This window comes from Hevea brasiliensis, chromosome 12 (genome assembly GCF_030052815.1).
Source record: "Hevea brasiliensis isolate MT/VB/25A 57/8 chromosome 12, ASM3005281v1, whole genome shotgun sequence".
In the NCBI taxonomy this organism is placed as follows: domain Eukaryota; kingdom Viridiplantae; phylum Streptophyta; class Magnoliopsida; order Malpighiales; family Euphorbiaceae; genus Hevea; species Hevea brasiliensis.
In genome coordinates, this window is record NC_079504.1 from 22,384,042 (window position 1) to 22,398,589 (window position 14,548).

Genomic DNA, 14,548 nt, shown 5'->3' on the forward strand with positions numbered 1-14,548 from the left:
GGGTTATGACATTTTATATTAATATTATTGGTAACTTGAATAATTCAAATCATTAAAAACAAAATTCATATGTCACTGATTCACAATAATTAAAATTTTAAATATTAAAAATCGCAAATAAAAAAATAGTAATATATAATGAATTCAATTAATAATAACATTTCAAATTTCATAATTAATAATTTATATAAAAATATAAATATTAATTTTAATTCAATTTTAAAATTATATTAATATTAATTCGTCCAATCAAAATATAAAAAAGTAAAGAAAAAAATCCAAACATGTCAAAGAAAAGATAAATAAGAATACAAAATAAAGAGAGGGTCACATTCTCTTTACTTTACCTTTAATATAGATGGATATTGATTTATAGATAGATATATAGATATAGAAATGTAAATATAGTTATAGATATAGTTTAATCAATTAATTTAGTGATGCTACCATGAGTCTTGGATGCTGGTCCTAATGCCATGTAGACCTGCAATAAAGAAAAAGGTGAGGTGAGTGCCTTTTAGCAAGTCACTCCGATGCTCAAGTTAGAAAATTGGATGTTAAATATAAAGAAGAATAGTAATGAGATTTTGAGAATGAGAATACGCGTACCTCTTTTCTTGCTTGGTTGGTATTTATAGGCATCTTAGGAAAATAGTCGTTGCTTTGTTTATGAAGATTATCTTGACTGATATGCCCAGATTATCTTGACTGTTACGCCCAGATTGTCTTCATGAAATATGATCTTGCTTCATTACTGGTGTAACTATTTCTTGGTATATCTTTCGCTCACCTTGTAGGATGAGCAAAAGTACTTCTGTTCGGTCTTGCTTCAATTTGATTGTGTTTTGTTTGGCTCATTTGGTCTTTTGACCAACATTTGACCTTTCTGATTGCCACACTAGATATTTGTGTGGAATTTTGACTATTTGACTCTGATTTGTAGGCGCATAGTATCATTACTCCCCCCATTGGTCTTTATGAATCTTTAAGTTTGTGTTGCTACTCGTCTAGCTAGGAAAACTCTATTGCATGAGGTTCTTTTTGGCTATCGTGTTTATCCTGTAGACAGCTATCATAGTTTAATGTGTCGTGTTTAATCTGATGGCTATCATTTAAAGTTTTCTCTTGGGAAAGTAAAACATTTTTTGACGACATAATGATGATGGCTTTTGAACTTCAAAAAACTTTTATGCTTCTTCCTATAAAATCATCATTCTTCCCTTACTATTTCATTTGTTTCGTTTGATTCTAAGGTTATCATTTCTAAGTCTCTGACAAGTTCTTTTTAAGCAAATCCTTCGATGAGTTCTTTCTTAAAGGTAATCAAGTTCATTTCTTCTTCTTTCTACTTTTCCTTTGCTATTTTCTTTGAATCATGAATGACATTAGTGAGAATCGAGGCTCGAGTGATATTCCCCATTCATCAGAAATTGTCTACAGCCATGAAACTAATACTCAAGAGCTTTCAAAGTCAGACCACCATCATCACGATGGTGTGGAAGTTCCAGAGGTTACCAATCCCTCTACTCCATCTGGTGCCACCAGATTTTAACCTCCTATCATCATTGGCTGGAGTTCTTCTAGGGCATTAGTTTCCCCTAGTGTTTCTGAATTGCCATCTTGTTTGAGTGGTTGGGATCTCCTAGACCTATCAAAGTCATATGTGATCAACAAAGATTGGTTTCATTTGTCACTCATTGGTCCAAGTGGTCGAGCAGATAGTTCCTTTCTTAATCTAATTCATGTGGCTCTGTATAAAGAGCAATTAAAATCAGGCCTGTGATTGCCACTAGATCCTCTGGACGTTAAGATTCTTGAATTCCCCAATTGCACCCCAACTCATAGAAGCTCTTATCTGCCTTTCTAAGCTTTGTGTTGGAGAAAAAGGCTTCATGCCTCGGCTCATATCTTCTTTGCATTCTTTTAGCTTAACACTAAGGGTAATGAGAAATTTTGGCATTTCCACACACAGAAGGGGATGGTTCTTTTTACTAGCCTTCCATCTTCCTTAAAGAAATGGAAAGATATATATATATATATATATATATATATATATATATATATATTTTTTTTTATAGAGGACACGATGGATGAACAATAGGGAGGCATAGAAATAAACTGGAATTGTTTAGCTAATAAGAGGGTGAGGAAGGTGCAGCTGAATGTCGAAAAAAAAAGCCATAGTTTGGGAGATCAAGATCGTCATTCAGTCAGATAAAATATTGATCAAGGCTTTGCTCGATATTGAGTCTTAATGGTGGTATTCTGTCTACGTGACTAGGGATTTGATGGCTGCCAAGCATTACAAAAATATCCTATTCGAGGTTAAAAACTTTTAACTCTTGCTTTATGATTTTTTATACTTACTAAGACTTTTTTTTTCTCTATATAGAAATGTCGAGCCGAGCTAAGAATGTTGAAGAACTTATATAAAAGAACAAAAGGGTCGGGGCTCATCCTGCTGTGGGCTCTTCCACTCCTCCTACGCTAAAGAAAACTAAGGTGACTAAGCTATTGGTTTCTCCAGTTGGTGGTGATTAGCAAGTGATTAATCTATTTACAAAAGCTAGAGTTAATAATGCTCTACCTGCCACTTCTTAGCTTTCCACACAATAGTCCCCAAGCAGCTTTTATCTGGATAGTCAGTGGTTGAAAATTTCAAACTTGCTGCTTGGTTTGCTAAGTGATACACTCTTTCGATCAACTGAGCTCGCCTCAACCTTGATGATGATGATGAGCTCGCTCTTCAAATTGTGACTCTGTAAATAGAGCACATAGCTTTTACTTGGCTGCTTTATGAGTGAAATAGAGCTTTAAGGGGGCATGACAATATACAGGAGACTGAGATTGCTCTATTGGCTAAGTTAGTCTCTGCCTTTGAGAAAAAGATTCAGGAGCAAGAGGGAAAGCTTCAAAGTTAAGAGAAAAGGTGAAGGGTCTTGGGGCTGAGCTAGAGAATACTAGGGCAAAGCAAGCTAATATGAAAAAGAAAATTGAAGACCAAAACACTGACCTCATCGCTACTGATGAGCGCTTGGCTAACATTTATGTCAAAGCTCAAAACAACATTGTCATTGAACTCTAGAGCTGCTATTTGGGGGATGATTTCTCCTGGTTAGATACTCTTGGTGGTGGTAAGGTTGAGGGGGAAGGGATGGGAGAAGATGTAACTGGGTAGAGGGATAGGAATGAAGGAGCTCCCTCTGCCTGATCTTTTTTGTACAAAAATTTTAGACGAATAAATATTCTGTTTCCTTTTTCTCGTCCTTACTTTAGCATGTGATTTTGTAAGTAATTATATAGTAATGAATGTTCAAACCCGCAAGCCGAGCGAAGTTACTAATAGATAAATGGTGTAGGATGATTAATAATTGATAAAGTACTAGCAAAATTTCTCGAAGTAAAAAATGTTCGAACCATCGGTTTGAGTAATAATTTCACGATGACAAATTTTCTATTCATTCGAACCATATTAGCATTGAGGACAATAAAAATATTAGTGCTTCAATATGCTTTGGAATAATTAATAGTTACTTTCATGAACTCAAACCTAAGTACTGGAAATTCAGTTATGCAAATGGGTTATCTATGTGTTGGATAAAAAATCATTGTTTGATGGGCTGGGTGTTGATGAGCTAAGCTCCATTAACTAATCTAGCCTGATGGATTATTAATGTGGATGGGCTAAGCACCCTTAATTATTTAGCCTAGCGAACTATTATCGTGGATGGACTAAGTACCCTTAATTATTTAGCTTGGTAGACTATCTCTATGGATGGGCTAAGCACCCTTAATTATTTAGCTTGGCGGACTATCGTCTTAGATGGGCTAAGCATCCTTAATTATTTAGCTTGGTAGACTATCTTTATGGATGGGCTAAGCACCCTTAATTTATTTAGCCTGATGGATTATCATTGTGGATGGACTAAGCACCCTTATTTTATTTAGCCTGGTAGATTATCACCATGGGTTAAACACTCTTAATTTATTTAGTCTAGCAGACTATTACCGTAAATGGGTTAAGCACCCTTATTTTATTTAGCCTGGTAGACTATCATCGTAGATGGGCTAAGCACCCTTAATTTCAGAGAGTTAATTGAAAAATTCTTCTTTATAGATAATATTTGCAAAGATTACAGATATTCTATGCTTATAAGACCCTAGGCGGATAACTTTGGAAATGATGAAAGGTCCAACCCAGTTGTGTCCTAGCTTTCTCACCTTAGCTAATTCTCCTGTGACATCATCTCTTTTAAGAACTAAGTCTCCAACCATAAATGCTTGATTTTTGACTTTTTTGTTGTACACACTGATTATTTTTTGCATATAATGTGCCATCCAAACAAAGGCTTTTCTCTTAGCACTTCTGCTACATTAAGATTAAATCGTAAGTCTTCCTTTTATAAAGCTTCCTCAGGGTGCTCTATTCGGAATAACAAAACATTAACTTCTGCTAGCATTACTGCCTTTGAACCATATGCAAGTAAAAAATGGTGTTTCTCCTGTGGCCGATCTTGGTGTAGTTTGGTAGGCCCATGAGACATTCGACAGGTGATTAGGCCATGCCCTTTTTGCTTCACTTAGTCATCTTTTGAGTCCATTAAGAATTGTTGTTCATGACTTTGATCATTCCATTCATCTGGAGGTGATAAGTTGAGGCAAAATGAAGGTCATTCCCCTACTCGGTGCATAGTTTTCTAAATTTTTCACTGACGAATTGAGTGTCGTTGTCTGTTATGATGAGTTTGGAAACTCTAAACCTATAGAAAATATTCTCTCTAATGAAAGTGATTGCTCAGTCTACTATTGCATGTTGTGGCCATTTGGTGAAGTGATCGACGGCAATAAGGACATATTTATGGGATCCTAATGCCATTGGAAAAGGTCCAAGGATGTCTATGCTCCATTGGTAGAAGGGCCAAGGGCTACCGATTACTAAAAGTTTTTCTACTAGCTGACAATGAATATTAATGTGTTCCTGGCATTTCTATACCAACTCTTTAGCATTATGTACTATGGTGGGCCATAAGAATCCTTGCTTGAATGCTTTTTTGGCAATCGTTCTTACTTCCTCGTGGGTGCCACTTTCAAGGATCTCAAGCAAGAATAATAAATCACCTTCTCTGCTAATGCATTTTAGCCATGGTTGAAGATAGGATCTTCTATACAGCTAGCCATCGAGTATGTTGTACATTATTGATCTCTATATTTTTGTTTTGGCTTCAAATTGATCTTCTGGAAGTGTACCTTGATCGACGTAGCTGTTATCTCTTCCAGACTAATGAGTTGAGAAAAATGTTATTCGCCACTGCTACTTTTGCTTCTCCTCCCTTGGTATTTGGAGGATGTTTACATCTCCACCATCTTCTCGGATTTGTGCTAACATGTTTTCGATCTATAGTTCATATCTTCCTAAGTTTTGCTTTACTTGGAAATTTTCTTGTAATTGATTAACGATCAGTCATAATAAATGTTAACATTTTGGGCTTTACCTCTTTAATGATTCGTAATGTCATAAGGATGGCTTCGTATTTTTCTATGTTGTTTATTGTTCAAAACACTAGCTTTGTCACATATTTTAACTTTACTTTATGTGGTCCTTCTAGATGCACTTATTCCTATGCTAGAAGAGCTTGATGCTTTGTTTGCCCATACATTTCCTTTAATTTTTCTTCTCTTTGGGAACCGTAGTTAGCCATAAAATTTACTAGTACCTATGCCTTCAATCCTTAGCATGTATCGATGTCATATACTTCAAGGATGATGATCATCTAAACATCAGATGTCTCTATAAGATCTTTCATAGTGGGTAATTTGTTGACTTTAATGTTGTAGGCTTTGAAATAAGGCTTTAAGATAAGACTATGTTAAGCTTTTCGAGATTGAGTAATTTTAGATCCTTTTAGTACTTGACTAGTGTAGTATATTGGACTCTACTCCTTTTTCTTCTCTTAAAAGAGACAAGCTAATGGTCTCCTTAGTTACTGCAAGATAAAGAAATAGTACATTGCTCGATTTTGGCAAATCAAATAATGGAGGGGATGATAAAAATTATTTTAATTGGTCAAAGGCTACCTGGCATTCAGCAACCCATTTGAAGTTATGTCTTGCTCTTAATGCTTAGAAAAATAGTAGACATTGTCTAACTGAACAACTTATAAATTTGCCGATAGCCATAATCCGTTTAGTTATTATACTTCTATTATGTTGCTCGGAGGCTACATGTTGAGGATTGCTCAAATTTTTGTAGGATTTGCCTTTATCCTCGTTTGATATCATAAATTTGAGGAACTTGCCCGCCTACTCCAAATGTACATTTGTCTAGGTTCTTCATTCCTACTTTGACTAATACATCAAATGCCTTAGCTATGTCTCGCATGATCCTCCACTCTTTTAGATTTTATAATCATATCATCACTATATACTTCCCCTTTTGTTCCTTAAACATTTAGTCCACTAGCCTCCAGTATGTTACCTAGCATTTTTCACATTGCTGTAAAATACTCTTGAATCTATTAAGAAAGTGGTATTCTCTTTGTCTTCTAAATCCATCCTTATTTGATGGTATTATATAGTGTCGACTAACAACACTACCATACCCAAATATTACATCCACCAACTTGTCGATGGTCGTAGTGATTCTTTGGACACATTTTATATGTACATTCACCATTTTTCATTTGCCTTTCGACTAAGACAACATTGGCATTACCTAAGTTGGGTATTTAACTTCTCGAATCAAACTCGCATCTAATAATTTTTTAACGCATTTTCAATTATCTATTAACATTCGTGTGAAGCATTTTTCTTCTATTAGTGATTTCACTTTTGGGTTAATGTTCAACTTGTGAGTAATTATTGCTAGATCTATTCCTTTATATCTTCCACCTTCCAAGCAAATGTGGTAATTTTGTCTTTTAGTGTCCGGATGACTACCTCTCGGCCCGTCGCTCATAGTATCGAGGTGCACTTTCTTCCCTCTTCTAATTCTTCTTCTATTGGGTCAATTGGTTCGGATGAGATTTGGCTTTCGATTTTCAAATAACTTAATTGGTAAGGTTAACTACCTTATTTGATTTCTTGTAACATTCCTATACCGATTTTTGGCTCCTTCAACTATTGTTATTCCTTCAGATCAAGAAGCTTCATACATAGCCATTACATGCTAATTTCTATGCCATTATCATTTAAGATTGGTCAATCGAGGATAATGTTGTATGATAGGAGAATATCAATTGTATGTAAATTTCCTTTGTATCAATCGAGGATAATGTTGTATGATAGGAGAATATCAATTGTATGTAAATTTCCTTGTATCCTTCATCGACTATAGCCAAATTAATGGTTTTGAGTACTAAGGCCAACTAGGAGGCACACAACTTTGTTTAGATTTTCTATCCTATGTCCGAGTTTCTTCAAAACTTCTCGAGGTTCACCGATCTATTTGTGTCGATCGGTATCATCAAAGGATCGGGTTGTTTTACCTCATTGTCTTTTGGACCTATGGTGATTATCTCCTTGCTTAATTCATTTCTATTAACGAAGAGAATTATTCAGCCTTCAGTATTGCTTGGCTTAGTTGGTCTCTTATTGCTTATCTTACTAGTGTTTGGACTGCCAGCGATTACATTAATTACCCCGATCGGACTTTTATCCTTTTCGATGATGATTTCTTTATTTTTGGAGGTGGTTTCTCTTCTCTCCTTGTAAGTTTCCTGAGCCGAATGTCTCTAATTAGATGTCCTATCTCATCCTTAAGTTGTTTGCATTCATTGGTGGTGTGACCATAATCTTCGTGGAACTCGTAAAATTTACTCTTATCTCTCTTTCCTGCAATTTTGGGGTTGAGTTTCTTTGGCCATTTGATCTATTCACCATTTTTCTATATCCACATGAGGACTTTAGATTTGGTATCGATTAAAGGTGTGTAATTGTGGTATCTCCCTCTGCTCCGCTTTTTATTACTGTTCGAACAATACATCCTCTGATCTGAGCTATAATTTTTCTTGTTTTATCTCTTCTCATAATTTTGCCCCATTTTCCTGTCTTCCCTCAAAGCTTATTGCTCGTCGTCTAACCTGATGCACTTTTAGGCCCTTTCCATTAACTGGTAATAGTCTATTATTGGATTTTTTATCAGTGAGTGAAAATTTTCCATTCCTCATGCCTTTTTCCAAAGCTTCGCATGTTGTTTCGTGATTCAAGTTTTCAATTTGTATTGCTTCAATTTTGAAATGGGCGATATAATCCCTCAGAGATTCACCCTCCTACTGTTTTATTTTCAAAAGGTTTGAAAACAAAGTTTTTGGAGGGATGCAAGAGATGATCTTGTTCTTGAATTTGGTGGTGAGCTGGTTAAAGTTTTGAATCGATCCAAGCCTGAGGTATTGGTACCATTTTTGTGCCAGTCCGATCAATATTATTGAAAATACCCTGCATAGGTGGTAATCATTCATGTTTTGGAGCATCATTATTGTTTGAAAGTTCGCCACATGGCTCCTCGGGTTTATTGTTCCACCGTATTTATCTAGCACAGGCAATTTGAACTTTGGTGGGAACTGTTCAGTCAAGATTAGCCCAGATAGTGGAGACTCATCTCCCAACCCAAAGTTTTTGTCCTCCATTTATTTCTGATTCCTTTATACTGCTTTTACTAATCCCTAATTCACCTTTGGTCGTGGTGATTTATTAGACTATTCTTCTTGTTCGCTCACCATAATCTACTCATTTTTTTTTCCTATATTGTTTGTAGACCGAGTGATCTTTTGTTTGGTTTCTTTCGTTCTAGCCGGATCTACCTCTATGGAAGGTGTTCTTATGACTTTTTCTGCTTCTAGGATAGGTGTCCCTAGTGGGGCATTGGTCCCTGAGATCAATCTTTTGAGAAAAGTGATTTGGATCTCCATCTCCTAGATGCGTTAGTACATTTGCTTTGGTGTCATTCCTTGAAACAGGTTTTACTAATCTAAGATGACAGTGTTGTGTGGTGGAATTGGAGCACTAAATGGAATCATGGGTATAGTCAGATTTTGAGTCATTATTGTCGCAGGAGAGTCTCCTCTTACTGTAGGGGTGATGGAGATGATGATTTTGTTAGGAGTCCTTAAATCTGCAGCCATTAGGATGACAAAAACCACAAATAACAAAAAATAATTAGGACTAGGAATCAAAACTCACTAGTAATACAAAAAATGTTAAAAGGAAGAGAAATGATTTTAGATATAGGTTCTCAGTTTGTGATCTAAGTTTCCCATAGACGGCGCCACTGATGCTACCGTGAGTTCCTGGATACTAATCCTAATGCCACGGAGACCCACAATAAAGAAAAAATGAGATGGGTGGCCTTCTAGCAAGCTACTCCGATACTCAAGTCAAAGAACTGGATGTGAAATTTGAACAAAAATTGTAATGAGATTTTGAGAATAAAAATATGTGTACCTTTTTTCTGGTTACTTAGTTGGTATTTTAGGCTTCTTAGGAACATAGTCGTTGCTTTGTTTTATGGAGATTATCTTGACTGATATGCTGAGATTGTCTCTATAAAATCCGATCTTACTTCATTATTGGCGTGACTATTGCTTAGTATATCTTCTATAGGGCAAGCCGAAATACTTCTTTTCGGTCTTGTTTCAGTTCGATTGTGCTTTATTTGGTTCGCTTGGTCTTTTCACCAGCATTTGACCTTTCTGACTGCCCCGTTGGATGTTGATGTGGAATTTTACTTATTTTACTCGGATTTGTAAGCACATAGTATCATTTAATAAAACATAAAACAAAATAAAACTTTAAAATTAAAATTAAAATATTAAAAACTGAAAAATAAATATTAATGAAAATAAAAAAATGGAGAGATATACAATGAATATAATTATATTTTTTGTGTCATAATTAATAATTATATAAAATTAATAATTTTTAAATTTAAAAAATACATTAATTGTCTAATCAATATATATATGAAAATGGAGAAAAAAAACTCAAAATTTTCTAAAAAAAATTAATAATAATAATAATAATAATAATATATTTTAAATTAAAATTTAAATTTAACTATGTAAAAACACAAAATAAAATATTTATAAAATGTAGAAAATTGGAGAGATATATGATGAGTATAATTAATAAAGTTATATTTTCAATGTCATAATTAATAATTATATAAAATTTTAATTTTTATATTTAAAAAATATATTTATTAATTCAATCAAAATATAGAAAAATAAAGAAAAATTCAAAAATTTCAAAGAAAAAATAAATAGAAATACTATACAAATAAAGAATCACCTTCTCTTTACTTTATTTTAATATATAGATATAAAAAGGTATAGATATAGATAAATTACAATATTTTTAATTTAAATATAATATATAATTGAATTATTATAATAATGATACTAATATAAAATATATTTATTTTTAAAAATTACTTAAAATAAAAAATAAATTTTATAATAAAAATTTTTAAATAAAATCAAGTATTATACATTATTACAATTAATTGTATCTTTTGCGTTATATGGGACAAAATAAAATTAAGATTTATTATAATTAAAAAATTAATATTTATATGTATTTTTTAATTTACTATGTTAATGAAAAAGTAACTTTATAATAGATATTTTTCTTAAAGTGATATTTATAATAATTAAATTTAAATATTAAAAATCATAAAATGAAAAATAGTAAAATGCATTGAACTTTCATTAATATGGTTATATTTCCAAAATGGACCAATAAAAATGAAAAAAAAAATAAATAAATAAAAGACAAATTCAAGATTTATACCATAAAACTAGATAAAATTTTAAATATTACAAACCATAAAATAAAAGTCATATATACAATGAATATTAAGATAATTATATTTTTAATCGTCAAAATTAATTGTATATAAATATATTAATTTTAAATTAAAAATTCTTAATTAATTCAATTAAAATAAGAAAAATAAAAGAAAATTAAGAGAAAAATTGAAAAATTTTAAAAATAAAAAAAATAGAATACTAAATAAAATGACCGTCACTTTTTCTTTTTTTTTTTTAATATAAATATATAAAAAATAAATATAGATATAGAAATAAATAGATATTATTATTTAAATAATCCTATTTTTAGCTAATGGTTTTGTACCAAATTATGTTAGGAATTGTGATTTGACTTGACCTATCGTAATAGCCACGTGTCTGTAAAAGGAAAGCAGAAGAAAATATAACTCCTAAAATTCTCTTCTCTATAAAAAAAAAAATTTAATTAAAAAAAAAAAACTTTATTTTTGATATTCAAAAATTAATATTTAGTGTAAGCAATATCATGGTGAAGTGCAGATGGAATTCATCTGAATAAAATAAGATTTTTGGCTAAGCTAACATAAACTGTGGCTGGCATTTGATTTTGACTAGCCGACGAGCTTGACCCAATGAGTGCTGTTGCTTGGGTTGGATCAGCATGCGCGTCGTTAGGTCATTATCCACCCTCCTTGAACCACCACTGTGTCTGAGGTGGAATTGTCGTATCCTATAAATTATACTGTAAATAATTATTTCATATAAAATAAATTTAATAATGAATCAACATATAAATATGGATGACTTTTAATAAGCAAATATGTTTGTATGAGTGAATTTCATAATTTTATAATTATTTTATAATTTTTTTAAAATAATTATATTTATATACTTGTTTAAACACTATTTATCTGTTATTTATGACATATACTTACGTTGAATATTATATAATTTTTCCATATTGCCAGTGCCACCAACTGTTTTAATTTTATGATATTAAATATTTTAAATTATAAAATTTGAAATTATAAATAAAATTTAGTAAAAAATTATAATATAATCATGTTAAAAATGGAGAGTATAAGAATTTTGGCTATTTTTATATAATTTTATACAATTTATCGGATAATTTTTATTTAATGTATAATGTTAAGGTTTAAATTTTAGAATTATGTAGTGAGCAACTTGCAAAATTCCAAAGCAATCCAGGCTGCATTTATTGAATATATGAAAAAGATGAGCAGATCAGGCACATGGGGTGTGGGCTATGCATTGAATTTTAAAACCCATCTAAGAAGCTCTCTTCCAAGCCAATACTTCTTCATCTTCACAATTCCACTTCCTTTTATCAAAACTAGCATGAATCTCTCCCCTCTCTTCTTCCCTACTCTTGCTCTCTATTGCCTCTGCTTCAAAATCACATCAGCTGCCTGTCACGTGGATGATGAAGCGGGTCTCTTGGCTTTCAAATCGGGTGTTACCCATGACCCATCTGGTATGCTTAGCTCGTGGAAGTCCGGCACCGAATGCTGCACCTGGGCGGGTGTAACTTGCCTTGTTGACAACCGGGTCACGGCAATATCACTTTCCGGGCAACCCGAAAAACCCAACAGCTTCTTATCCGGTACAATCTCACCATCCCTAGTAAAAGTCCAAAATCTTGATGGCATTTACTTTCAGAACTTGAGAAATATTACTGGCAAATTCCCGGATCTTATATTCGGGTTGCCCAAGCTCAAGTTTATTTATATAGAAAACAATAAGCTTTCGGGTCAAATACCCAGTAACATAGGAAAGTTAACCCAACTGGAGGCGCTGAGTTTAGTAGGGAATCAATTCAGTGGGTCAATACCCACTTCAATATCCGAGTTAACTGGGTTGAACAACTCAAACTTGGTAAGAATTTTCTCACTGACACAATCCCAGTTGGAATTAGCAAATTAAAGAGCTTGACCTTTCTAAGTCTTCAATACAACCAACTTTCAGGCTCAATTCCTGATTTTTTCTCATCATTCACTAATCTCAGAATTCTTGAACTTTCCCACAACAAATTTTCTGGGAAAATCCCAACTTCAATATCATTACTAGCACCAAAATTGGCATATCTTGAGCTGGGTCACAACGCATTATCAGGACAAATCCCAGATTTTCTTGGATCTTTTACAGCTCTAGACACACTAGATCTGTCAGGAAACAAGTTCACAGGAACTGTACCAAAAAGTTTTGGGAACCTCACAAAAATCTTCAGCCTTGACCTCTCCTACAATTCTCTTGTAGACCCATTTCCCACCATGAATGTGAAAGGGATAGAATCCCTGGATTTGTCTTATAATCAATTCCAACTTAAGCAAATACCCAATTGGGTGACTTCCTCTCCTATTATTTTCTCTCTGAAGCTGGCAAAATGTGGGATTAAGATGAACTTAAATGACTGGAAGCCAAAGGAGACATATTTCTATGACTATATTGATCTCTCTGAGAATGAAATTTCAGGCAGTCCCATTTGGCTACTGAACCAGACAAGTGATTTGGTTGGATTTTGGGCTTCAGGGAACAAGTTGAAGTTTGATCTGGGAAATTTGAGGATTGTTAATACATTGAAGCACTTGGATTTGTCAAGGAATTTGATTTATGGAAAGATACCCAATACAGTTTCTGGGTTGGAAAGTTTGAATTTGAGTTATAATCATCTATGCGGAAAGATTCCAGCAACAAAATTCCCTGCCAGTGCATTTGTAGGAAATGACTGCTTGTGTGGTTCTCCACTAGCTCCTTGCAAGGCGTAGGAAGCCAATAAATTTGACCAACGAAAGGTTACCCTCGACTCTGTTGGAAAAGTTAACTAGGAAGGAAATGGCTGGCACTACATCAGATTGCAAAAAAATTGACATGCTCTAATTGATATTAAGATGTACTAATTTGTTGTATTTTCTATTTTGATGTGGTAAATAATTTGGGAATGTTCTCCTCTCTGATAGTAAAAAATTTTGCTAATTATGTTTTACTCTATCAATTCTTAGTTAATATAGCTTCAATTAAAAATTTAAAAATAATTAAAATAGTATTGAATTATAAACTTTCATTGAATAGCATATCAAATAGATCGAATTTTTGTAAGTACTTATCTAATCAAACCCTAATAAGATAGGCTTAAGTAATATATAATTGAATTTGAAATTAGATTAAATTTGAAGAATAATACCCGTGACGAATTCGAATTTTACATGTTGAGTATCCGTTACCTGAATCAATTTATATATATATATTATTTTTTTTTGTTATAAATAAATCATTTTTATTAATCAAAATATCCAAGAAAAATTTAGCAAACATTTTTTAACTACTTCTTGATCATCAGACTTTCCTAATACATTCAGCCTAGAATAATGAATACTAAGTGAAAAAAATCTGGAAAAATATGGAACAAAAGACAAACCAGAATAAAAGCAATCATAACACCAAAGCTCCAAAGCAGTAAAAAATATAACGCAGCAAAAGAACAGAGCACAAACCATTACAAACCCAGGAAATAAAGAGCTAAAAAAGCAGCAACGTGACTGAGCAAAATAACCAAAACATCAGGCTTCCAAGATGAATAATAATCCCAATCAAATAAACAAATGAACTTGAAGGCTCCACCACCCAAATAAACCAAAAAGTGGCATGAGTTCTTCGTACACCTAGGCACCAGATGAAGATAGACAAAAACAAACCTTTGTTTGGCCAAAGAATCGGCAACATTATTTGCTTCACGCAGAACCCGA

The 14,548-nt window shown here is 33.0% G+C and overlaps 1 pseudogene; it reads left to right on the forward strand.

Annotated features, from left to right (window-relative positions):
* The first annotated feature begins 12,067 nt into the window (after positions 1-12,067).
* LOC110654196 (DNA damage-repair/toleration protein DRT100-like) lies at positions 12,068-13,788 on the forward strand (annotated as a pseudogene).
* Positions 13,789-14,548: the final 760 nt, after the last annotated feature.